At 47.0% G+C, this 24899-nt stretch overlaps 1 protein-coding gene across 12 annotated transcripts in view; it reads right to left on the bottom strand.

Annotated features, from left to right (window-relative positions):
• Positions 1–24899, bottom strand: part of KLHL29 (kelch like family member 29) — a 303589-nt gene that overhangs the window by 87619 nt on the left and 191071 nt on the right. The window lies entirely within an intron of this gene.

Genomic DNA, 24899 nt, shown 5'->3' with positions numbered 1-24899 from the left:
AGAGCTGCATGGAGGAAGGAGAGGGAGGATCTCCTCTGCCTTCCCTAGACTGGAAGCTGGGGCTGTGACCAGGATGAGGACAAGACTTGCAGAGGAGGATGGGGCTGGGCACTGAAGTCTGCCCTGGGAAAGGCTATCAAGCCACCAGGAGCAGAAGGTGGTATTGTCTCAGGGCAATTGGAAGAGACTTTGGGAAGCTCTGAGGGTCCCACCTTGTTCTTGGGGTCCAGAAATAAGTACAGGGTGGGAGGAGGAGCAGCAACCCCTGGAGGTGGCCACCCTGGAAGGTGGCCATCAGCAGAACCTGGTGACAATTCAGATAGAAGGTAATGTGAGCATCGGTGAGGAGGCTAACTTTACAAAAGAGTAAAAGATCCAGAGATGGTTTTCTCCGCTGTCAAATGGGAATAATAATAATGCCTACCTCCAGGCTCGTGAGGATCAGATAAAGTACCTGAGGAGGACTGGTATGCTGCCGAGCCACAGTACATTTTCCGTGGACACCAGGTTCGCTGGCTTCCCTGAAAATTTGGCCAAATGGGACACTGGGCAGGGGCTGAGCTTTGGAAGGTGTGCAATTCCAGAGCCAACGGGGGCCTGGAGGGCTCAGCAGACACGGACAGAAGTAACCCGATGTCTTGGGTAGAATTTTGGTGGAGCCTTGTTTTGTGGAGGCAATGCTGGCCTGGGTCTGGGGGGAGCCGCAGGCCCAAATTCCCGTTAGCTACGTCCAGGGCGCAGGTGCCACTCCCCTGTGGGAACTGCACAGCCCACGTCCTCCCCTGCGGCGTGCTGCTCTAGCCACGTGGGCCCCTTGCTGTTTCCTGAGCCTCCTGCCTGAGGCTGCTGTGCCCTTCCCTCAGGCATCTGTGTCACCCACACTTATCTCCTTGGGGTCTCTGCTCAGATGCCACTTCAGTGAGGTCTGTCCTGACTCTGTTATTTAAAATTGCACATCCAACATCCCTTATTTATTTTTCTCCATTGTACTCATAAATATTATGTGGGTGATTCAAGAGAATGTGTATTCTCTAGTTTTGTGTACAGTATTCTACACCTGTTCATTAAGTCACAATTATTAATTGCATCAAGTCTTCTATAGCCTTACTTTTTTGGGGGGGAGGGGATCTGCTTGTTCTGTTGATTATTTAGAGAATGTGTTAAAAATCTTCCACTGTGAAAAAAAGATCTTCCATTATGCTTGTGGATTTTTTGTTTTTTTCTTTCCTTGTAGTTCTATCAATTTTGGCCTTATGCATTTTGAGGCTCTGTTCCTAGGTGCGTACAGTTGTATCTTCCTGGTGAACTGAGGGTTTGTTTTTACATTATGCCCTCTAGTATTGCTTTTTGTCTTCAAGTCTACTTAGTCTGGTAATGGTGTAGCTGTATCTGCTTCTTGCACAGTGTATCTTTTCTTTTTCTGTCTTTTAACTTTTAATCTTTCTGCATCTTTTATCCTTTAATGTGTTTTTTTATAAAAAGCATATAGTAAGAATTCTCAGATTCAATTTGAAATGCTTGGTCTTTTAGTTGGAGCATATCCATTTGATGTATTTACATTTAAATTTATCGTTTTATGAAATGCTTTCTATTGGTTTCACTTGTTCTACATTCTTCCTCTTTTCCCTTTGCTTTCTTTTGGATGAAGTGTTTTGTATTATTTCACTGTACTCTCCATAGATATTACCATCTGCATCCTTGACTTCTTGAAGTCTAACATCAATTGATAGTTATACTCTCTTCCTTGTCAATTCAAGAGCCTTAAAATAATTTAGCTCCATTCCCCAGCCCCCGCCAGCTTTGCATTTATTTGATTCCCCTCTATGTGTTAAGGTCCATATGAGAGTACTTTTTATTGTTTTATAAGCCAATATTCATTTAGATATACATTTTTTTTTTTTTTTTTTTGCTTCTTTCCATTACTACCTGAAACTCCAACTTTTAATCTTGAATTGATTTTCTTCTGCTTGAAGAACATGCTTTGGTATATTCTGTAGTGTGCATTTTCTGGGCACCGAGTAATGTCTCAGCTTTTGTTTGTCTGGACATTAAAAAAACACCTCACCTTTGTTCTTGAAGGTTATTTTCACTGGGTATAACATTCTAAGCTGGCAGTTTTTTTCAGCACTTTAAAGATATCATTCCATTGTCCTCTGACTTCCAAAGTTACATGTTTAATTACTGTATCTTGAAAGTAATCTTTTCTTCCTGCTTTTTAGAATTTTTTGTCTTTTGTTTTCTGCAGTTTTACATGAGTGCCTCAGCAGACTTCTTCTTTATCTTGCTTTGAGTTTGTAGTGATTCTTGTGTCTGTGACAATGTCTTTTCAACTGTTTGGGGATGTTCTTAGCCATTATCTCTTTTTTATTTTATTTTTTATTTTTTAAAATTTTAATTCTTGTATAGTTACCATACAGTGTTATATTAGTTTCAGGTGTACAACATAGTGATTCAACACTTCCATATATTACTCAGTGCTCATCAAGATAAGCATACTCTTAATCCCCTTCACCTATTTCACCCTCCCCGCCCCCCCGCCGGTAGCCATCAGAGGGGAGGAATTTTCTGTAGTTTGAGTCTGTTTTTTGGTTTGTCTCTCTTTTTCCTTTTTTCATTTGTTTTGTTTCTTAAATTCCACTTATGAGTGAAATCTTATGGCATTTGTCTTTCTCTGACTGGCTTATTTCACTTAGACTTATACTCTCAAGATCCATCCATGTTGCTTCAGATGGCAAGATTTCATTCTATTTTATGGCTGGATAAAATTCCATTGCATCTTCTTTTCCATTTATCTATGGATGGACACTTGAGCTGCTTCCGTAGTTTGGCTATTGTAAATAATGCCGCAATAAACATAGGGGTGCATATACCCCTTCAAATTAGTGTTTTTGTATTCTTTGGGTAAATATCCAATAGCGTGATTAATGGATTGTAGGGTAGTTCTATTTTAAATTTTTTGAGGACCCTCCATACTCTCTTCCACAGTGGTTGCATCAGTTTGCATTCCCACCAAGAGAGCATGAGGGTTCCTTTTTCTCCGCATCCTCGCCAACACTTGTTGTTTCTTGAGTTTTTTATTTTAGCCATTCTGACAGGTGTGAGGTGACATCTCATTGTGGTTTTGATTTGCATTTCCCTGATGATGAGTGATGTTGAGCATCTTTTCATGTGTCTCTTGGTCATCCGGTTGTCTTCTTTGGAGAAATGTCTGTTCATTTCTTATCCCCATTTTATTTTTTATTTTTTATTTTTTTTAAAAGAATTTATTTATTTATTTGAGAGAGGGAGAGAGAGCACATGAGAGGGGGGAGGGTCAGAGGGAGAAGCAGACTCCCCGCTGAGCTGGGAGCCCGATGCGGGACTCGATCCTGGGACTCCAGGATCATGACCTGAGCCGAAGGCAGTCGCTTAACCAACTGAGCCACCCAGGCGCCCTCTTATCCCCATTTTAAAAATTGGATTATTTGGGTTTTGGTGTTGAGTTTCTAAGTTCTTTATATATTTTGGATACTAACTCTTTATTAGATGTGCCATTTGCAAATATCCTCTCCCATTCCATAGGTTGTTGTTTAGTTTTGTTGGTTACTTCCTTTGCTGTGTAGAAACTTTTTATTTTAATGTAGTCCCAATAGTTTACTTTTGCATTTGTTTCCCTTGCCTCAGGAGATGTGTCCCGAAAGATGTCGCTATGGTCAATATCAGAGAAATTACTGCCTGTTCTCTCTTCTAGGATTTTTATGGTTTCCAGTCTCATGTTTAGGTCCTTAATCCATTGTGAGTTTATTTTTGTGTGTGGTATAAGAAAGTGGTCCAGTTCCATTCTTTTGCTTGTTGCTCTCCAGTTTTCCCAACACCATTTGTTGCAGAGTCTGTCTTGTCCCTATTGCATATTCTTGCCTCCTTTGTCAAAGATTAATTAACCATATAATTGTGGGTTTATTTCTGGCTTTCTATTCTTTTCCATTGATCTATGTATCTTTTGTTATGCCAGTACCATACTGTTTTGATTACTACAGCTTTGTAAATAACTTTGAAGTTTGGAATTATGATATCCCCAGTTTTGTTTTTCTTTTTCAAGATTGCTTTGGCTATTTGGGGTCTTTTGTGGTTTCATACAAGGATTAGAACTGTTTATTCTAGTTCTGTGAAAAATGCTGCTGGTATTTTGATAGGGATTGCATTAAATGTGTAGACTGTTTTGGATAGGATAGATATTTTAACAATATTTGTTCTTCCAATTCATGAGCTTGGAATGTCTTTCCATTTGTTTGTGTCATCTTCAATTTTTTTCCATCAGTGTTTTACAGTTTTTTTTTAAAAAAGATTTTATTTATTTGTTTGAGAGAGAATGAGCGAGAGAGAGCGAGCATGCACAAGCAGGGGAGGGGCAGAGGCAGAGGGAGAAGCAAACTCCCCACTGAGCAGGGAGCCTGATATGGGACTTGATCCCAGAACCCTTGGATCATGACCTGAGCTGAAGGCAGATGCGTAACTGACTGAGCCACCTAGGCGCCCAGTGTTTTATAGTTTTCAGAGTACAGGTCTTTCACCTCTTTGGTTAAGTGTATTCCTAGGTATTTTATTATTATTATTATTATTTTATTAATTTTTTTGTTTTAAGTAAACTCTACACTACACATGGGGCTCAAACTCATGACCCTGTGATCAAGAGTTGCATGCTGTACTGACTGAGCCAGCCAGGTGCCCCTATTATTTTTGTTGCTATTGTAAATGGAGTTGTTTTCTTAATTTCTCTTTCTGCTGCTTCATTATTAGTGTATAGAAATGCAAAGGATTTCTGTGCATTGATTTTGTATCCTACAACTTTAGTGGATTCATTTATCAGTTCTAGTAGCTTTTTGATGGAGTCTTTAGTGTTTTCTATATACAGTGTCATATTGTCTGCAAATAGTGAAAATTTTACTTCTTCCTTATCAATTAGGATGCCTTTTATTTCCTTTTTTTTTTTTTTTTGAGAGAGAGAGAGAGAGAGAAAGAGCTTGAGTGTGAATGGGGGCAGGAGGGCAGAGAGAATCTTAAATTCATGGGCTTAAGACAGAGGCTCAATCTCAGGACCCTGAGATCAAGAGTTGAGCCCAAATCAAGAGTTGGATGCTTAACTGACTGAGCCACCCAGGTGCCTCTGGACGCCTTTTATTTTTTTGTTGTTGTTGTCTGATTGCTGTGACTAGGACTTCCAGTACTATGTGGAATAAAAGTGGTGATAGTGGACATCCTTGTCTTGTTCCTGACCTTAGGGGAAAAGCTCTCAGTTTTTCCCCACTGAGTATGATGTTAACTGTGGATTTTTTATATAAGGCCTTTATTATGTTGAGCTGTGTTCCCTCTAAACCTACTTTGTTGAGGGTTTTTATCATGAATGGATGTTGTACTTTGTCAAATGCTTTTTCTGCATCTATTGAAATAATCATATGGTTTTTTTCCTTTCTCTTGTTGATGTGATGTATCATGTTGATTTATTTGCGAATATTGAACCACCCTTGCATCTTGGGAATAAATCCTACTTGGTCGTAGTGAATGATTTTTTTAAAAGATTATTTATTTATGAGAGACAGAGTGAGAGAGAGAGAGAGAGGCAGAGGCAGAAGCAGGCTCCCTGCTGAGCAGGGAGCCCAATGTGGGACTTGATCCCAGGACACTGGGATCATGACCTGAGCCGAAGGCTGATGCTTAACCAACTGAGCCACCCAGGCGCCCCTTGAATGATTTTTTTTAATGTGTTGTTGGATTTGGTTTGCCACTATTTTGTTGAAGATTTTACATCCATGTTCATCAGAGATATTGGACTGTACTTCTCTTTTTTTGTGGTGTCTTTACCTGGTTTTGTATCAGGGAAATGCTGGCCTCATAGAATGAATTTGGAAGTTTTCCTTTCTCTTCTATTTTTTGGAAAAATTTGAGAAGAATAGGTATCACCTCTTCTTTAAATATTTGGTAGAATTCACCTGTGAAGCTGTCTGGTCCTGAACTCTTGTTTGTGGGGAGTTTTTTGATTACTGATTGAATTTCATTGTTGGTAATTGGTCTGTGCAAATTTTAGCTTCCATTTTGGGAGGTTATATGTTTCTAGGAATTTATCAATTTCTTCTATGTGTTGGCATATAATTTTTCATAATATTCTCTTACAATTGTTTGTATTTCTGTGGTGGTGGTGGTGATTTCTCCTCTTCCAATAAGTGGTTTTGTTTGAGTCCTTTCTCTTCTCTCTCTGAGTCTGGCTAGAGGTTTATCAATTTTGTTGATCTTTTTGAAGAACCAGCTCCTGGTTTCACTGATATATTCTATTGTTTTTTTAGTTTCTATATCATTTATTTCTGCTCTAATCTTTATTATTTCATTCCTTCCGATGGTTCTGGGTTTTGTTTGTTCTTTTTCTATCAGCCATTATCTCTTGAACAATTGCTTCTGGCCCATTTTCTCTCTCTTCTCTCTCTGGAATTCCAGTCATCATATGTCAAACCTTTTCACCAAAACCCCAATGCCTCTTACCTTTTTATTATTATTGTTATTATTTTTTCTCTTGTCTCTCTGTACTCAATTTTGTGTATTTTTTCTAACCAGTCTTTTAGCCCATATTCTCTCTTTGGTTGCATCTGTTAAAGTCATGATGAGTTCTTAATTTGGGGTGTTATATAGTTATTTACACTTGATTTTTAAAAAATATATAGTTTTTGGTTCTGTGTTGAAAACCATTTTGGCTTTTAACACGTTGATCATGGTAAGGTATAGTAATTTTAAAGTTTGTTTCTGATTACTCCAATATATCTGGAGCCCTTGTGGCCTCTGTTTCTATTTTTTGTTGTTTAGACTGGTATTTTTTCATGTTGTTTCCTTGTGTCTGGTTATTTATTTATTTTTTATCACATGCCAGATTCTGTCTTTGCATATTACTTTTAAAAATAATTTGAGGCCTAAGATGCTGTTATCTTCCTTCCAAGATGGTTTGTTTGCTTCTCTTGGGCACCTGAGTGCACTAGCAATCCCAGATCGATTTAATTCAATTTGAAGTTGAGAGGCCCAGGGTGCAGCCCTAGGGAGTTCCAACCCAAAGCAAGTGAAGGGGTCACTGGCTCCCACTGCTCCCTTGGAAGATTCTGGACTCCAATCTTGGTCCTCTGATTCCACAAGGCTGTCAAAAGTCTTGCTCAGCCCTCAGTTGTCCCTTCAGAGCTGGCAAAGAGTCCTGGGGAAAAACCAGCCCAAGATGCTTGGCTCACCAGCATGGGCCTCTGTTCTTCCCCAAACTTCGATCTGGCAGTTCTTCACTGTTCTCTTAGCTCTTCAGAGCCTTCAAGACTCATTGCCTCCTTTTCCAGTTGTGTGCAGCAGAAGGATTGGTTAGAAGTTCTTAGTCAACCATTTTAAACATGGCACTCACTAGCACTTGTTCCTATATATTATATATTTTTGCTACTTATATTTTTGTTGTTCTCTCATTCACCTGAAGGTAAGCTCCATGAGGGCAGAATTTTTGTCTGTTTGTTTATTGCTCTATCCATAGCAGTTGAAACTGTGCTTCGCACATAGTTGGTGAATGAATGTGTGAATCTATTATCTGACTCTACAGCCACAAAGATTTATCCAACAAGCAAGAATCTGCATTTCTATGTTTGTAGAGTAAGGTGACTTGGGCCACGTTTCTGCAGTGAGTTGAGACAGTCAGGACCCGGGGTTTTTGAGTAGTATTTTAGGGCACTTGCTCAGTGCACAGAGCTCCTTTGCTATCCCAGAACCAAGGACAGGGCTGGAGTGGGGACAAGGAGCGACCTGTCCATCGCATAACTGATGACACTGAGGATTTGGGGTTCAGAAGCCACACAAGCCCCACAGGGCAAAGGCAAACAGAGGGCCTGCAGGGAAGTGGAAAATCAGGGAGATGACTTTTTTTAAGCCTGCCTTTCCATGCAGCTCGTTCTTTACCGCACCCCCCAAAGCACCAATTTATGGACTTTATTCAGGCAAAAAAAAAAAAATGAAGAAAATGTCCATTAAACTGCTCAAAGAGTAGCAGATTCTCCCCAAAAGCTCTCAGATGGTGACGAGATAAGAAGCTAGGAAATCAGTTGGTTTTCCAAGTCACACCAGAACAAAGACAGCAGGGTGCATTCGATGCTAGGAGGGCAGCGAGAGTCTGAGTAGGAGCTTAGGCCAGGCCACAGGCTCAGCAGGCCCAGCGAGTGCAGAGTGCGGGGGCACCCCACACCACGCCCACCACACGCCTACCCGACACCCAGTGGAAGGGTCTGTAATTCCAAGCACTGGGAGACAGGACTTCGTGGCAGGGAGAAGCCAGAGGATGAGGACTCTCTACTGCCCCTGGCACCATGTGAGCCCCAAGGGATTGTCTGATGTACTTGTCACGTCGCCAGCACTCATCTGCACAGCCCACCCTTCCTACCTGGGTGACAGACCTCCCATCACCAAGCCACTGGATGTAATAGTGAGGACCATGGGACTCTGGAATCACACAAAGGTGTGGGTTCAAATCTAAACCGAAGTCTGGTTTATATCTGTTCTTCAGATGAGTGTTGTGGTCTCGGGCCCGATATTCTACTTCTTTGTGTCTCAGTTTTTTCGCCCATAAGATAGGGGATAATCAATACCACCTCCTAGATTTTGTGTAAATATTATACCAAATAAACAGACAAAGTGCCTACTAGAGGGTCTGGCACACAGTGAGAGCTTATTAAATACTTACCATTGTTATCTTCACTTGTCCTGAATTTCTCAAACCCTCCCGTTTCTCTTCCCCCCGGTTATTACAGATACATAGGCCACCATCATCATGAGTTTCTGCATCTGCCTCCACACTGGGGTCCTTGCTTCCTGTCTTATCACCCCACAATACAGCCAGAGAGAATATTCTGAAGCGCACAACAGATCACTATTCCGATAGACCCTTCAGTGGCTCCCCAGTGCCCTTAGGATCTGGTCCATACTGACATCTCCTGCTCACATCTGACTATTACCCCCTCAGTAAGAGGATGGCACTACCATCCATCCTCCAAAGGATCAAGCTCTTTCCTATCACAGGGCCTCTCCAGAGAACGGTCTTTCCCTCTCTGGCCCACTCTCACCTGGATATTTCCATCTCATCTTCCAGGTCCCAGCTCAGCTCCCAGTCCCCACCACTGATGTTGCTGACTCTGTCACACCTTGCTCTAATAGCCTCACACCTGTCTGTAACCACTCCCGGACCTGGAGAGTGGGCTCTCTTAATACATATTTGTCAAACGAATGGATAAATGGTATCAGGAGAACAGGTTAACCGAATCACAGATGGAAGAGAACTCTGGAACTGAACTCACCTCCCAGTCAAAGAGTCTTCTGGAAGCGCTCTTACACAAACCTCTTTGTAATTATTCTATTCCTGTTCCTAGCACAAGGCTTGCTAAAACCCGTAAATATTTTGTTTCCTAATTGCTTATCTGCACCTTAATCACATAGTAGTTTTATTATTATTGTTACCATTATCGTTATTATTAATGGTGATAAATAATACAGTGCGCAAAAGTATTTCCAGCAAAAAAAATTGGGTGATTTAGAATTTTTAATTAATAAGAATTGGGGTTTGTATTGAGTGCTCCATGTGAGAATGGATAATCCTCGGGGCCTCCCCCAACGGGTTTGGTATCTAAACGCTCCATATTGTAATTTCCATCCTAAGGGGCCCACAGCACTTAGAAATTCATCAGTTCTCTGGTTATCTGGTTCCTATCAGCATCGCTTTCTCCAAATGAATGCATTTCAATTAAAGGAAGAATTTACCAGAGTAAATGTACGGTGTGTATTTTGTGAATTATAGCTCTAACTTTGAATAAACACAAAACAACAAACACTTTCTGAGCATCTATGCCATTGCAGGCATTGAAGATAAGACAAAGAGGAAGAAGCCCAGGCCCTGCCTCCGAGGAGACCCCGGTTTTGCTGGGGAGACGGGGTGTACACAAACCGGAATGATCAACGGTGATGCAGGGCAGCAGGCGAGAGAGCTCACGGGGCGCCTGGGAGTTCCTAGTACAGACAACAAACTAGATGCGCTCAGGAGGAAACAAATAAAACCCTAGAATTCACAGCAGATCCTGCCATTTTAATGTTTACAGACACACTTTGACTCCCTTCCGTATGTGGTAACATCTCCCAAGTTATTTCTGCGTGTCGCCCCCCCACCACAGCAGGGATGGAGACAGACATTGCGGTGTGTGTGTGTGGACAGCACAAGAGGTGACATTTCTGGCCCATGACGGATGACCTCTACTGGTGACCTGGAGACTCCCCGCCCTGCCATCCCCATTCTGAGGCAGTTCAGGACCCTATGAAAGAGAGGGCTGTGTGAGAATCTAAACCCATCACACAGATAAACTGGGGAAGGACAGTGCACATCACCACAGAGCTTCACTCACAGGAAGAAGCAAGTCTGGGGCCCTTTAAAGAATGAAATACCAAGTCTATGTATAATTAGATAGGATTTGATTTTAAACATTCAGTTAAAAATAACTTTCCCCTTTGGTCCAAGACTAAAAAACCAAAATGGATCACTGGAAGTCTCCACCTGTCTTTCTGCATTCCCCGACCCCCCCACCCTGCATTTTTCAATCATTTCTCATCCCTCTTGGCACACCCCCCGCCCCCCTCCCCCCAGCACGGGCCAGCAGGAAGAGACTCCTCTCTGGGGCCGGAAGGACCCCCTTTCAAGCCCCACGCTGATTTCTGTCTCCTGTGTGCTCTGGGCGGTTGGCCGGCTGCTGAGTCACCTCTCCTCGTCCGTGGGTGGAGCTGCCCTCACTACTCGGGGGGTGGCTAGGGGCCAAGAGGGCATCTGCCACTTGGTGCAGGCTCAGCAAGTCCCTGGCTCCCTCCCTCCCTCCCTGACGTGCCTAACAGGTGCCCACTCCCCCGGGTGCCCAGACCCCCATACGAGACCCTCCCCGGCCCCTCTGCTCTTCCTTCGGTTTAGCTTTAAAAAGAAAAATGGATAAAATCAACTCACACCATGCAGTGAATGATTTGTTCCCTCAGGGGGTGAAAAGTGCTAATTGTGTTTTATAAGAAAAAAATTTCATAAAGTGAACCTTTAATTGTTAAATTGGTCAGGCTGAACACAGAACTTTGGGCAGATCCCTTAAGATGCTTTCAGGCAATGTTTAACGTGGTGCCTTAAATGGAGCAGCTAGAGGGAACGGAGAGTCAGCTAACAGAAAGGCCGCGCCAGACCAAGTCACAGAGAGGGCAGACCCCAGGGGGGCCCCCCAAAAACGAGGCCACGGAGCCCTCTGCACCTCACAGCAGAGTCTGCCAGGGAAGAGGCCTCCAGCCTTCCCGCCACCCTACTTGTGCAAGGCCTGGCTTTGCAGCCGAAGCACGGCCTCTGCCTGTGTCACCTTCCTGAGCATCTAAAGAATGTTCTGGAGGGGCGCCTGGGGGGCACAGTCAGTTAAGCCTCTGACTCTTGGTTTCAGCTGAGGTCATGATCTCAGGGTTGTGGGATCGAGCCCCACGTCGGGCTCTGTGCTCAGAGTGAAGTCTGCTTGAGTTTCTCCTGCTCTGCCCCTCTCTCCCCGCCTGCCTGAACTCTCTCTCAAATAAATAAATAAATCTTAAAAGAATGTTCTGGAATCTCTCTCTCCCCTTCATTTCACACACACACACACACACACACACTCCCACGCACATACTCACAAGTTAACCCTGAACTTCACCCTCTATATACTCTAACTTGTCTTTCTTTTTTTTTTAAAGATTTTTATTTATTTATTTATTTATTTATTTATTTATTTATTTATTTATTTGAGACAGAGAGAATGAGAGAGAGAGAGAGAGCACATGAGAGGGGGGAGGGTCAGAGGGAGAAGCAGGTTCCTTGCTGAGCAGGGAGCCCGATGTGGGACTCGATCCAGGGACTCCAGGATCATGACCTGAGCCGAAGGCAGTCGCTTAACCGACTGAGCCACCCAGGCGCCCCTAACTTGTCTTTCAAGAAAAGTTTCCCCAGGGGTGCCTGGGTGGCTCAGTCAGTTAGATGTCTGTCTTCAGCTCTGGTCATGATCTCGGGGTCCTGGGATGGAGCCCCACATCGGGCTCTCTGCTCAGTGGGGAGCCTGCTTCTCCCTCTCCCTCTGTGCTCTCTCCCTCTGTGTTCCCCCCGCCAAATAAATAAATAAAATCTTTAAAAAAAAAGTTTCCCCAGTTCCTAGACTTGGTAGAATTTCACAGTGCTGAAGTAGCTGAGGAGGAAGGTTTTGGATAACTTTTTTGCTTTTATTATGGTTCCTCTTTTTTTTCAGGTCTGGAAGCTAGGATATGTGTCAATTTACAAGGACACTTTAATCAGTAAGGATTTACATATTCTGAAAACATGACCAAAATTTACTTTATAGCTCAACAAAAATGGAGAGAAGATGAAGGGTGAAGGCTTCCTCCATGTCCTTCACTAGGCAGCAGTCCTGGGGAGCCAGGGACCATGTTGTCTAGAGGGTCTGCAGTGCAGCATGGAAGTCACCAAGAAGAAATAGGGTCATATTGTCCTTCAAGTGCTGGAGGACTTACACTAGGTCTTATTGGGTAAGGAGGTCAGGTCAGGCTGGATCAGGTCGGACTCTTGCAGGCAGGTGCTACTCTCAGCAGATAGTCCTAGGACTCTCCTAGGAGAGTCTCCAGAGAGGCCTGGCCTTGGGTCTACAAATGGCCAGAGGACAACCATGCCTTGGGTGCAGCCCTGGGTGGGGGCAGAGACACCAGTCAGGATGGGGACCTCATGCCAACAGTCAGCCAAGGAGCAGAGAAGAGGTGGCACGGGGAGGAGGGGAAGGAGACGGGCTAACTTCAGAGGGGTGGGGTGGAATTCACACATATTTTAAGTTCTCCTTTCTGATCCCATGTCCGCTCTTGCTATTATATATACATACAAATACGATGAACTCAAATGACCTGAAGTGACTTGGTCTCTCCATCTTGCAGATGGGCACCCAGTGCTCCAGGGGCCCGAGTCCTCAGGGCACATTCAGTGTCAGAACCAGAAGGAAAAGCTCTCAGTGTCCACCTCCAGGGCTCCTGATGCTGCCTAGAAGGGACGCTGTGGCCCAGGAAATCTGCCACTTTCATCATCGTCAATTCTTTCCTCTGGTGACACCTGTGTCCCCATGGGACCACTTAATCAGGAGGCCTTGTAACCAGCAGCAGCTGCCTCAGTTATGGAAAGGAGAAATGATCTTCCAGCTGTCTAAATGTCCTGGGTCCAGTGTCTCATGCTGGATGGCAACAGGGGCTTCTCTGGGGCTGCCCCAGCCCCTGGGCACTGACGACCAGGCCCACATAGGACTGTCCACCAGGTACCCAGGCCTGAGCCCATGGGATCGACTTCATGGTGCCGTGGCCACCGGTCCCCCAGGAGGAGACGAGAACAGTGTCAGGTGACCAGAGGTTGCCCCACAAGACCCACTCCTGCCCTGAGCTCTGTGATGAGCTACGAACAGACTCCTTCCCTCTGCAGCCACATCAGGGCCTCTGCTAATAAGTCCACCAGGGCCCCACAGTCAGGAGGCTGCTCCCCAGGGCCAGACCCATGTTAGACAGACCTGGGGAGGGGCGTGGGGAGGGGGCTCAGATGTATTCATTTGGCTTTCCTGGACTCCAACACCAGACAGAGGATATTCTTCCCTGGCCACACATCTTCCAGCTCTCTTTTTCAGAAAACCACCCAGGGGAGATTCTTCTTACAAACGCTTCAGAGTCCCCCTGTAAACGAGCACTGGATGGGAGACCTCGAGGCTCCACCAGCTCTAGAATCCTTGATTTTTGTCCTGAGCCACAGAGCTCGGGGCCACCAGAGGTCCCTCGAGAATCCAACAGCCCAGGGCCGGGCTGACTTCTCTGGGGCACACCCCCCTGTCTGGACCCCCTCTGTCAAGCCTCACAGCCCAACCCAGAAAACTCCTTGACTGCTGCTTGGAGGTGGGGGTCTGGCCAATCCTGCTGGGTGACTCTTCTGGCCCAAATCACCCCCAGGCACATAAGAGCTTGCAGCAGGCTAGAAATTCGCCAGTTTCAGGTCCTGACAATCCTGCCCACCTTTACCTCTGACCACGGACCTGCTTTCCTCAGCCCTTGCTTGTCCTGGAGTGGGGGTCCCTGCCCTGACCTTGACCTACCCAGAGAAGACGCATGGTCCAGCCCCATGAGCCCACCTCAGATTGCCCCCCACCAAGCCTGGCACAGAACTCTGCCCACTCTATATTCACTGTCTTATTCGCTGATTGGCAAGAGCCATGATGTCGTTTCCTGAGAAACTGGAGGGGTCCACAAGCCGCAGAGCCACCCGAAAGTCCAAGGCTGCCCGGGATGGGCCGACCCTCTCCCACTTTCTGATGTCTCTATGCCAATGGGATATGGCCCCCAGGGGCCTGGCCTGGGAGCACCTGAGATCCGGCCTTGCACCCCTCCACGTCATTCCCTCTCACCCAGAATCAGATCCTCGGGGCAGAGGACCCCAAGTGTGAACAAGCATTTGCACTTAGAACAGCTGCCTAGAGCTATCCCTCTAGCCGGGGCGGGGGCGGGGGGGGGGGGGAAGGATGGGGGGGGATGGGTACCTGCTTATCTGCCACTGCTGTGGCTTTGCTGACTCCCTTTGTGGCTTCCCAAAGGCACCCCACTGACCTCGCCCAGGCCCCGGGCAGGGTGAGGAGGAGGCTTCCTGGATGAGGTGGACATGCTGACTCAGGGTCAGCCCGGGGTTGACCAGGACAGAATGTCTCCAGGAGGCCCCTGTGCAGCGACCACAGCCAGTGCTGTTACTAAGAAAAGCCCAAGGAGAAAGGGTAACGCAACACGCCCGCCTCGGCCTGGCCCTGCAGCTGGGGGGAGGGGCGCCGATGACTCAGGAGGTGCTCCAGGAGGCACAGGGACAATATCATGTTGAACTGTCCGTCACGGATGTCCCCTTGTCTGTTAGGGTGAAGAGGCTCTGAGCTCCGGTTGCCTCCAGACTCTGCAGAAACTAGGTACAGCCTGGCAGGCCTCTAGAGCCTCAGGGCAGAGGGCATCCTGGGCTTGTCAAAGGTGCAGAAGATCAGGGACACACTCGGGGACCTTTGCTGTTGCCTCTAGCCTGGGTGAGTGGATTTCTCCAGGGCTGTCACTGCCATGGCCACTGGGCTCTCCCGCCACCCAGCCTCAGCCTGGCATTTGGCCTCCTCTGGACCAAGGACCCGAAAGCATCCTTCACTACACGGGAGTGGCAGCTGTGAACTGGGCCTCACTTGCACCTGACACTGGGGAGGCTCAGGTATGTGTCTGGCACGGCCTGTGAGAGGTTGAGGCATAAACAAATGACGTGCTAGGATACAGGGTGGAAATTCCTGGAAACGATTCAGAAAAGTCATCAGGCCAGATGGTGTGGTGTGCTGGCCAGAGAACCTACCAACTCAAGATGCACTATTTAGTGGGGAAGTTGTTATGAACTGAATGTTTGTGTCCCCCCAAAGTCATATGTTGAAACTAACCCTTAAATAGGATGGAATTAGGAGGTGGGGCCTTTGGGAAGTAAATAGGTCATTAGTATGGAGCTCTCAGGAATGGGATTAGTGCCCTGATAAAGGAGACCCCAGAGAGCTCTCTAGAGCTCTGCCATGTGAGGATACAACAGGAAGTGGGCAGTCTGTAAGCCAGAAGAGGACTATCATCAGGACCCTCCCAGCCTGGCACCCTCATCTTGGAATTTCAGCCCTGAGAACTGTCAGAAATAAATTCCTGTTGGGGTGCCTGGGTGGCTCAGATGGTTAAGTGTCTGCCTTCGGCTCAGGTCATGATCTCCAGGTCCTGGGAGCAAGCCCTACATCAAGCCCAGCGTCGGGCTCCCTGCTTACTGGGGAGCCTGCTTCTCCCTCTCCCTCTGCCTCTCCCCACTGCTCATGCTCTTTCTCTCTCTGTATCTCTCTGTCTCAAATGAATAAATAAAAAAAAATCTTTAAAAAAAATAAAAGAAATAAATTCCTGTTGTAATGGCCAACAGACACATGCTCAACATCACTCGGCATCAGGGAAATCCAAATCAAAACCTCAATGAGATACCACCTCACACCAGTCAGAATGGCTAAAATTAACCACTCAGGAAATGACAGATGTTGGCGGGGATGCGGAGAAAGGGGAACCCTCCTACACTGTTGGTAGGAATGCAAACTGGTGCAGCCACTCTGGAAAACAGTATGGAGGTTCCTCAAAAAGTTGAAAATAGAGCTACCCTACGATCCAGCAATTGCACTACTGGGTATTTACCCCAAAGATACAAATGTAGTGATCCAAAGGGGCACGTGCACCCCAATGTTTATAGGAGCAATGTCCACAATAGCCAAACTATGGAAAGAGCCAAGATGTCCATCAACAGATGAATGGATAAAGAAGATGTGGTTTATATATACAATGGAATATTATGCAGCCATCAAAAAATTGAAATCTTGCCATTTGCAACGATGTGGATGGAACTAGAGGGTATTATGCTAAGTGAAATAAGTCAATCAGAGAAAGGCAATTATCATATGATCTCACTGATATGAGGAATTAGAGAAACAAGACAGAGGATCTTAGGGGAAAGGAGGGAAAAATGAAACAAGATGAAACCAGAGAGGGAGACAAACCATAAGAGACTCTTAATCTCAGGAAACAAAATGAGGGTTGCTGGAGTGGAGGGGGGGTGGGAGGGATAGGGTGGCTGGGTGATGGACATTGGGGAGGGTATGTGCTACGGTGAGTGCTGTGAATTGTGTAAGACTGATGAATCACAGACCTGTACCCCTGAAACAAATAATACATATATTAAAAAAGAAGAAGATAGCAGGAAGGGAAAAATGAAGGGTGGGAAATTGGAGGGGGAGATGAACCATGAGAGACTATGGACTCTGAGAAACAAACTGAGGGTTCTAGAGGGGAGAATGTGGGGGGTTGGGTTAGCCTGGTGATGGGTATTTTTTTTTTTTTAAAGATTTTATTTATTTATTTGACAGAGAGAGAGAGAGAGAGAGCACAAGTAGTCAGAGAGGCAGGCAGAGGGAGAGGGAGAAGCAGACTCTCCACTGAGCAGGGAGCCCAATGCGGGGCTCAATCCCAGGACCCCGGGATTATGACCTGAGCCGAAGGCAGCCGCTTAACCGACTGAGCCACCCAGGCGCCCCAGCGTGGTGATGGGTATTAAAGAGGGCACGTATTGCATGGAGCACTGGGGTGTTATATGCAAACAATGAATCATGGAACACTACATCAAAAACTAATGATGGAATGTATGGTGACTAACATAACATAATAAAATAAAATAAAAAAATAAATAAATTCCTGTTGTTTACAAATCGCCATGACATATTTCTTCCAGCAGCCAGAACTGCCCAAGACAGAGGTGCACTCATGCTCTTCACTGGGAGGCTCAGAGCTGAAGTGCCTTCCCCCACACTCCAGTGGGCTCGCCCAGAGGAATTTGTTCTTGTTCCAGAGCTCTAGCATCTGGAAGGAAATCACAAAGAGGTGGGTGACTCAGCACTCACAGACCCTGGCTTGGCCTTGTATTCCCTGGGGACCGAGGTGGTCCCTAAAGGGTCTGCCCTTATCTGAGGCACAATTTGGTTAAATAAGATCTCAAACCTGCCCATGCTTCCCTGCGGCAAACCAGAAAAAGTGAAGGCCTAACAGATGCACCTGCTCCAGTGTGGACTTTCGCTCCTTTATAGCCACATAAATGACTTCATCTCTTTTAACTGCCATTAACAAATTATTAATATAAATTCACACATCCACAGTGAAATCACTGAACTCAGACATTTTACTATCAAGGACGTTCCACCCAACCAAAGCCCCTTTAAAATGTGTGGGAATTTTTTCAGCCAAGCAAACCGTGCCTCCCCACTTGCTGAGCCCCCAAGAGCCCTGGAAGGCCTTTACAAGCTCTTTTACCCTTTTGAAGCTTTTTGTTCAGATTTCAAGTGTGTGGGTGTCTGTAAGTGGGAAAAGTATAGTGTAGTGGTTGGGAGCCCAGACTAAAGGGCCAGACACATCCACACTTAAACTCCGACCAGTGTGAACAGTAGCTAGCTGCAGATGAACTTCTGCAGGCCTTCGTTTTCTTGTCTGCGAAATGGGAATAACAATACTTATGTCATGGGGTAGGTGAGAGGTGTAAATGAGATGGAGTGAGGTGCTCCATACCGTGTCAGATACACACAGGCATTCAGGGAAGGATAGCTGTCACTACGGCTGCTACGATTTCCCCTAAGTGAAGGGGGACAGGGGTGAAGGTGGCCTCTTCTGCTCTGTGACTCACACAAGATGGTGATCAGAAGCCAAGGGCAGACTCTGGCAGGGAGGGTCCGGCGCGAGCCATGCCTTTCCCGTCTCCCAGCCTGATGGAACCCACCCTTCCCTGAGCTCCCTTCTTTCTGGCAGCATCTCCCACCCAGAGAACCTCCCTTTTAAGAAGGTTCCACATGTCTCATCCGGGGGTTAGTGGGGGCAATGTCACCAAAAGGGCAAAACTGAGCAAAACCTGAGCTGGTGGAGAAACAGGGCTCCCGTCAAAGGAAGGCCCCAGAGCCCTGACAGACACGCGTGGTGTTTAGCTTGGGGTCCCGCGGGCGAGGACGCTCATTAGACCACGGACGGAGACACGAGTGCCTGGTGCCAAGGCCTTCCCGCCTCAGTGCTGTGTCTTCAGCACCTCCAACCTCTCACCGTCTCTCCGCTCCATGTTCTAACAACACGCTATTTAATACGGGCCAGTCTGAATAACTTGATTCTTCCCTTAGATCTATGCCCATAAAAGGACACTGTGTTGTCCAGATTGCCCATAATTCATTATGCTGAATTCCCTTCCATCTGGAGGCTCACAGTTGTTGAAAAGCTGTCGCCATAACCTATTGTCACTGCAACCTTTCATGAACCAGCCTACATTTTTATGTCAAAAATTTATCTTAATGGCCTCACAGCTCTTACCTCCAATTATTTTGGTGTCACTGACCTCCAGCTCAGGCTGTGTTCCAGTTAATATGTGGGAACAAATTCCCTCTTCACTCCTACCCTGGCCCCACACTGAAAATATGAAGAAACCTTGCGGTTCCTGTGGTATATCCCCTCAAGTGGCAGGCGAGTGCCACACTAGGGAATGGAGGGGCCAGGACCCCTGGGGACACGCTAAGGAAGGTGATGGGATGACAAAAGGTGGCTGAGTCCACAGGAGCTCTATGTAACCAATGTGTGGAAGGAAGCACAGAGAAGGGACATGGCGCCCAGCGGAGCCTTGCAAAGAGGTGGGGCTCATTTTTTATTTATGTATGCATTTATTTATTTTTGAGAGAGAGACAGCGAGCACATGAACAGGGGGAGGAGCAGAGGGAGAGGGAGAGAGAGAATCTCAAGCAGGCTCTGCACTCAGCGCTGAGCCCGATGCGGCGCTCAATCTCACGAACCTGAGATCACGACCTGAGCCGAAATCAAGAGTCGGATGCTTAACCGACTGAGTCACCCAGGTGCCCCTTCCCTTTGTTTTTAAATTTAAAAAAGTATGATACACATTTCCCGTCCACAGCAGAAAGTGCTAGAGGAAAAAAAAAGTCGTGGGTACTATTAAGCATGAGTGCCAGTATTCTCATTTAGACTTCCTCTTGTTCTCACGTTTCCAAATTACATATGCATACATGCCTGCGTAGATTTACATCTGTGTCCACACATAAATATAAAAATATTTATATATGTATACAGATATTGATATTTCCTATATTAAATGTATATATCATATAATCTACATTTATACATACTTAAAGATATCTCACTACTTTAGAAGCTGCTGAGGGTTGAAAAGCTGGCTGAATAAACGGACATTTCCTTCCGCACCTTCTCTTGTTATTACTGACAGGAAAAGCCCTGTCTTCTGCATTTGGAGAGCTCCTCGACATTTTCTTTTTTTGTTTGTTTGTTTTTTTTTGGGGGGGAGATAAACTATTTTTTTTATTAACATATAACGTATTATTTGTTTCAGGGGTACAGGTCTGTGATTCATCAGTCTTACACAATTCACAGCACTCACCATAGAACATACCCTCCCCAATGTCCATCACCCAGCCACCCTATCCCTCCCACCCCCCCTCCACTCCAGCAACCCTCAGTTTGTTTCCTGAGATTAAGAGTCTCTTATGGTTTGTCTCCCTCTCTGGTTTCATCTTGTTTCATTTTTCCCTCCCTTCCCCTATGGTCCTCTGTCTTGTTTCTCGAATTCCTCTTATCAGTGAGCTCATATGATAATTGTCTTTCTCTGATTGACTTATTTCACTTAGCATAATACCCTCTAGTTCCATCCACATTGTTGCAAATGGCAAGACTTTGGGGTTTTTTTTTGGTGGCTGCATAATATTCCATTGTATATATATACCACATCTTCTTTATCCATTCATCTGTCAATGGACATCTTGGCTCTTTCCATAGTTTGGCTATTGTGGAGCTCCTCAACATTTTCTACAACTACCTGTGAGGTTTTCAGGGGACCTCAGTATTTTCCCCACTTAATAGATGAGGAAACGGGGATCAAGGCGTGCTGAAAGGCCAGTGGGACACCTGGGCCTCGAACCCAGAGCTTGAAGCTCCGCGAGTATCCCTGTATCAGCTTCAGGCAATTCTGCAGGATGCATTTTTCTCCTCCTCTGTTCTCTGAGAAGTGTAACATTCCCGACTTCTCTTGCCCCTGACTGCCCTGGGGTAGCTGCTTAAGTCAAAAACGCTCCTTAAATAGGAAAGAATGCTAGGATAGGAATCTGGGGGTTTTTGTGACCCTTCCCCAGGCAAGCTGGCCGGAGCCATTGCAGCTCCCAAGGGGCCCGATGCAGGGTCTGGCGTTCCCAGGCCTGCCCCCATTTCCCAGCCTTCTGGGTCTAAAGGAGGCTGCCTCGGTGATCTAGCAAGCACAGGCATTGCAGTTCTGTACCCTCAAGCCCCAGTTCGATATTGGCCGTTTTGAGCAATTGGGCTCCCTGTGCCATTATTGGAGGGAGGACAGCCCAGGGACCTGGCATGATGGAGACTCCCAATCATCAGCTAAGTGCACCACAGCCCAGGCCTCTGCTGGAGCCTTCCCCTGGGCCACCATGGGGCCGCATGCGGGCGCTCTGGAGTCTTCTTTGTTGCAGACCCTGCTACCCTCGTGAGCTTGTGATCTGTCCTTGGAGAGGGGCACTGAGTTCTTCCTGTGACTGTGGCGGGGGCGTGGGGTAGCTCCCATGCAGGCGTCTGTGGCTGCAGGGGGAGTCGTGCGTCAGGGAATGTGGGTGCAGACAGAACAGGGCTGTGTGTGCATATGCATGGCAGAGTAGGAGTGTGCATATGTGTCTGCAACCCCTTCAGTGAACGCCACCTGAATTTGCATTTTTGCCAGAGGCAAACACAAGAATGCTAAGGTCTTGCACTCTTTCTTGGAACCAGACCAACCTGAGGTCAGAAGGTCGGAAGGTCACTTACTTTGCAAATGATTTTGGCAAATGAACTTCCCTAAACCTCAGTTTTCCATCTTAACAGGGGGATAATAATACCTGCCCCATAGGGTTTGATGCAAAACGGATGCAAGGCGCTTACGCAAGCCTGGCAGACAGTAAAGATTCAATAAATGCCAACCATCATCACCCTTGCTCTCATTGTCAACCTCGAGTGTGCTCGGTCTGATTATCCTTGTCCCCATGACAGGATGCTTTTTTCCCTGTGCCCTGCAGAGCCCCCCAGCTGATTTCCCACAGAAGCAAGAGCTCCCTGTATCAGAAGGGAGCCTTGCTCCTGGCACCGGGCCCAGAGGCAGTGGAAGCCTCTTCTCTCTTCTCTTTAGAAGGACCTGCAAGGGCACCGTCCTGGATTGGCGGCCTGTCAGGGCCAGAAGGGACCTTACAGAAATTTGTGTTAGGGACAGGTGAAGGGACACACGGCAGGTTTGCGGCAGAGCCTGGAGGTTTTGGACCTCGATTCTAGGACCATTTCCCCCTCGTGTGCCCCCCATGCCCCGTGAGGTCAAGCCCAAACTATCATCCAGGCATTTGAGCCCCTGCTCCTTCCCCTTTTCCCTTATGCAGCCTCCTTCTCCCTGTTCTCCGCTGGTCCCACCTGCTCCTGCCAGGCTGGTGACTTCTGAGCCACTCAATGCCCTTCCCAGTCTCCACCCTAAGCCATCAGGTCCCCAGCCTCCTTCAGGTGGCCGCCATGTCTGCTGTAGCCAGAAGCCTAATTACCAGTGGCCTTACCTCAGTCCTGACTTTCTCCTTGCCTAGTTCTGCCTCTGCAGCCAGACCGAGGGTCCCTGAAGGCAGGTGTGCTGGCTGAGCAGAGGAAATAACACGCCCATCAGAGGCTGGGACCTGCGCGGATCATCAGAAAAGACAGATCTCTGAACACACAGAGTAGGAGGTGCCACCTCTTCCCAGCTATGTGCCCTAGGGCAGGCTTCCCCATCTCCAGCTCCCATTTCCTCCTTTATAAAATGGGGAAATGGTAAACACATGCTTAATTGCACCTTTTTAAAAGGAAGCCTCCCCTAAAAATGTCTTTTTAATGTGTGGGTCTGGATTTCAGTGGCAGCCCGCCTAACAAAGGCAGGGCCCCCTGTATAAAACAGCAAGCGATACGGCTCCGAAAGCTATTTTATTTCCCTTTCCAGTGGGAAGAGACTTTGCCATTAGTTCTCTTTGATTCTCCATGCAGCCCCGAGACTTCCTGCCTCCCCCAGGCACCTATCTGGCTGGGCTGGTACCAATCCAGAAGTACCATTTGAGTCAGTGCCATGAGTAAGAAGGAAGAAAATCTGAAAAATGGGTAAAATATGCACCAGGAATCTTCTATTTATGTATGTCCTCCTGGGGGAGCCTGTGTCTGAGATGGAGCCAAGGATTTTGCCATTCTAGGTAAGAGGTGGATTTGCCCTAGCCTCGAAGTCTTTCTGGCTCCCTTATTTAGAGAGAGATGCTCACGGGAGAGGAATTAAAGACACGCTAAAGAGGTACATTCCTGCTCGGGCAGGGGACTTCCCCTAACACGCTATATTGCTGCTAACACAATCTCATCTTCCGTCACGGAGGAGGATGACTCAGGGTGAGCTCTATTTTTTGCTTAAATTTAAGCCATGTTGTGCACAAGAACCATGTGGCCCGGTCCCTGGTTAATCATGACGAATGTCCGAGCGACTCTGCCTGGTTACGAAATGGGCTCTTTCCTCTCCCAGGGACACAGCCACCAGGACACCAAGACCTGTGCTTGGGGATGGAGTCTCACAGGGGCTGATCTGTAGCTGGAGCCTGCATGAGAACTGGAAAAAACCCCGGCAGACTGAAACTGGCATCATTTAAATGAATACGTTTTCTACCTGCTAAGAGCACTGAGGGCTGGGGACGTAGCTGGCTGGCTGGGTCCCAGCAGAGGGCACCGGGGTGTGAGGCAGCTACCCCACCCTGCCCTGGCTGGTGGGCGAGGGCCTTCTGTGACGCGGAGCACAGCTCAAACCACCAAAGGGCCCAGCTTCTCCATGGCAACCCCAAACTGCCTGTTCATTCCAGAGGCTATGCTGGCAGCGAAAGTGGGGCCATGGAAGGGTGTCCTTGCGACAAACAATGGGAAGCATGCAAACGGTTCCTGTTGACCATCGTCTGCCTTCTGGGAATGCCTCCGAGGATGGAGCCAGCCAAGAGATGGCCGGGATAGCCACGGGGAAGCAGGGGAGAGTCATTTACAGGCAAGGAATCATAATTTATGGGAGCTCATTTACTGACCCAGCAGCCTCCCTGAAAAGGGGTGAGGATCTAGGTGGAAAGAGTGAGTGGGTTAGGAGCACGGGGGAGAGGGATTTCACAAGACTGGTGACTCTAGGGTAGCCAGACTGACTCTCCTGGCTGTGTGTGGGACAGCGTCCCTCGGCACCACTGAAGACCTCTGTCCCCTCAGTCAGGATGCTTCTCCCCTCGCCACGCAGATACACGCAGTCATGCCCACGGCCGGGCCAGTGGCCACCTCCCTCCACCCATCCCTGCCTGTTCCTTCCGGCTCTGGGTTTCTGTTCTCACTCAGGCTGGCCCAAGCGTCTGCCAGGCTCCACCCAGCCCTGGGTACAGACGCCTGCCCACCTTCCCAGGCCCTGGCACAGAGAGGGTGGGGAGGGAAAGGGGATGAACTTTGGAGTCAGACATATTTGGATCTGAACATATTGTTTGGATGTAAGTGGCCTCGGGCAAGGTGAGGTGCAGGGACTTCAAGTTTCTTATCTGCCCAGCAGAGGCAAACACGTTTGGATTTGGAAGGGTTCTGTGGGGGGAACAGAGGGATGTCTTATGAGAGAAGGGGTTCTTCTCCCCTCCCTGCATCGCCCCCTTTCCACACCCACTGCCCTCCTCTCTCCCGGCCCGTCTCCGGGGCCCTCTTTCTGGGCACCTGCGTCAGAAGACCAAAGCTGGGAAAAGCGATCACCGAAGGGCACCCTGAGAAGGTCCACCAGGATGTTCTGAACACTCTGTCTCTGTTGTGGTAAATGATGACTTTAATTTACAAAGCAGATGAATACTAAATTTTCATGAAATTAAAAACTATATTATTTATGTGAGCGGAAACAGAAAATGTTCCGTAGCTAGCAGTGGTCCTGCTTTGTAGGAGGAACACAAAAATAATTAAAACCACTCGTGCTTCAGTAATAAATAATGATAATAAATAAATGTCCTGACCTTAAGCGAAAATATAAAATTAAAACCCATTTGGTATGTAAATTCATTCAGGACGTTATCGAGTCTCGCAGCCTAAGATGGTGTGGGACAGAGGAAGCGTTCACTACGTGAATTTTGAAAGGAAAATCAAAGAACAACAGAGTTGTGTGTGTATTGACTCATTATTCTACT

The sequence above is a fragment of the Mirounga angustirostris genome, unplaced genomic scaffold (genome assembly GCF_029215605.1).
Source record: "Mirounga angustirostris isolate CCGP_5_RB_7025 unplaced genomic scaffold, mMirAng1.0.hap1 SCAF_10, whole genome shotgun sequence".
NCBI classification, from domain to species: Eukaryota; Metazoa; Chordata; class Mammalia; order Carnivora; family Phocidae; genus Mirounga; species Mirounga angustirostris.
This window is presented reverse-complemented; position numbering and strand designations above follow the sequence as displayed.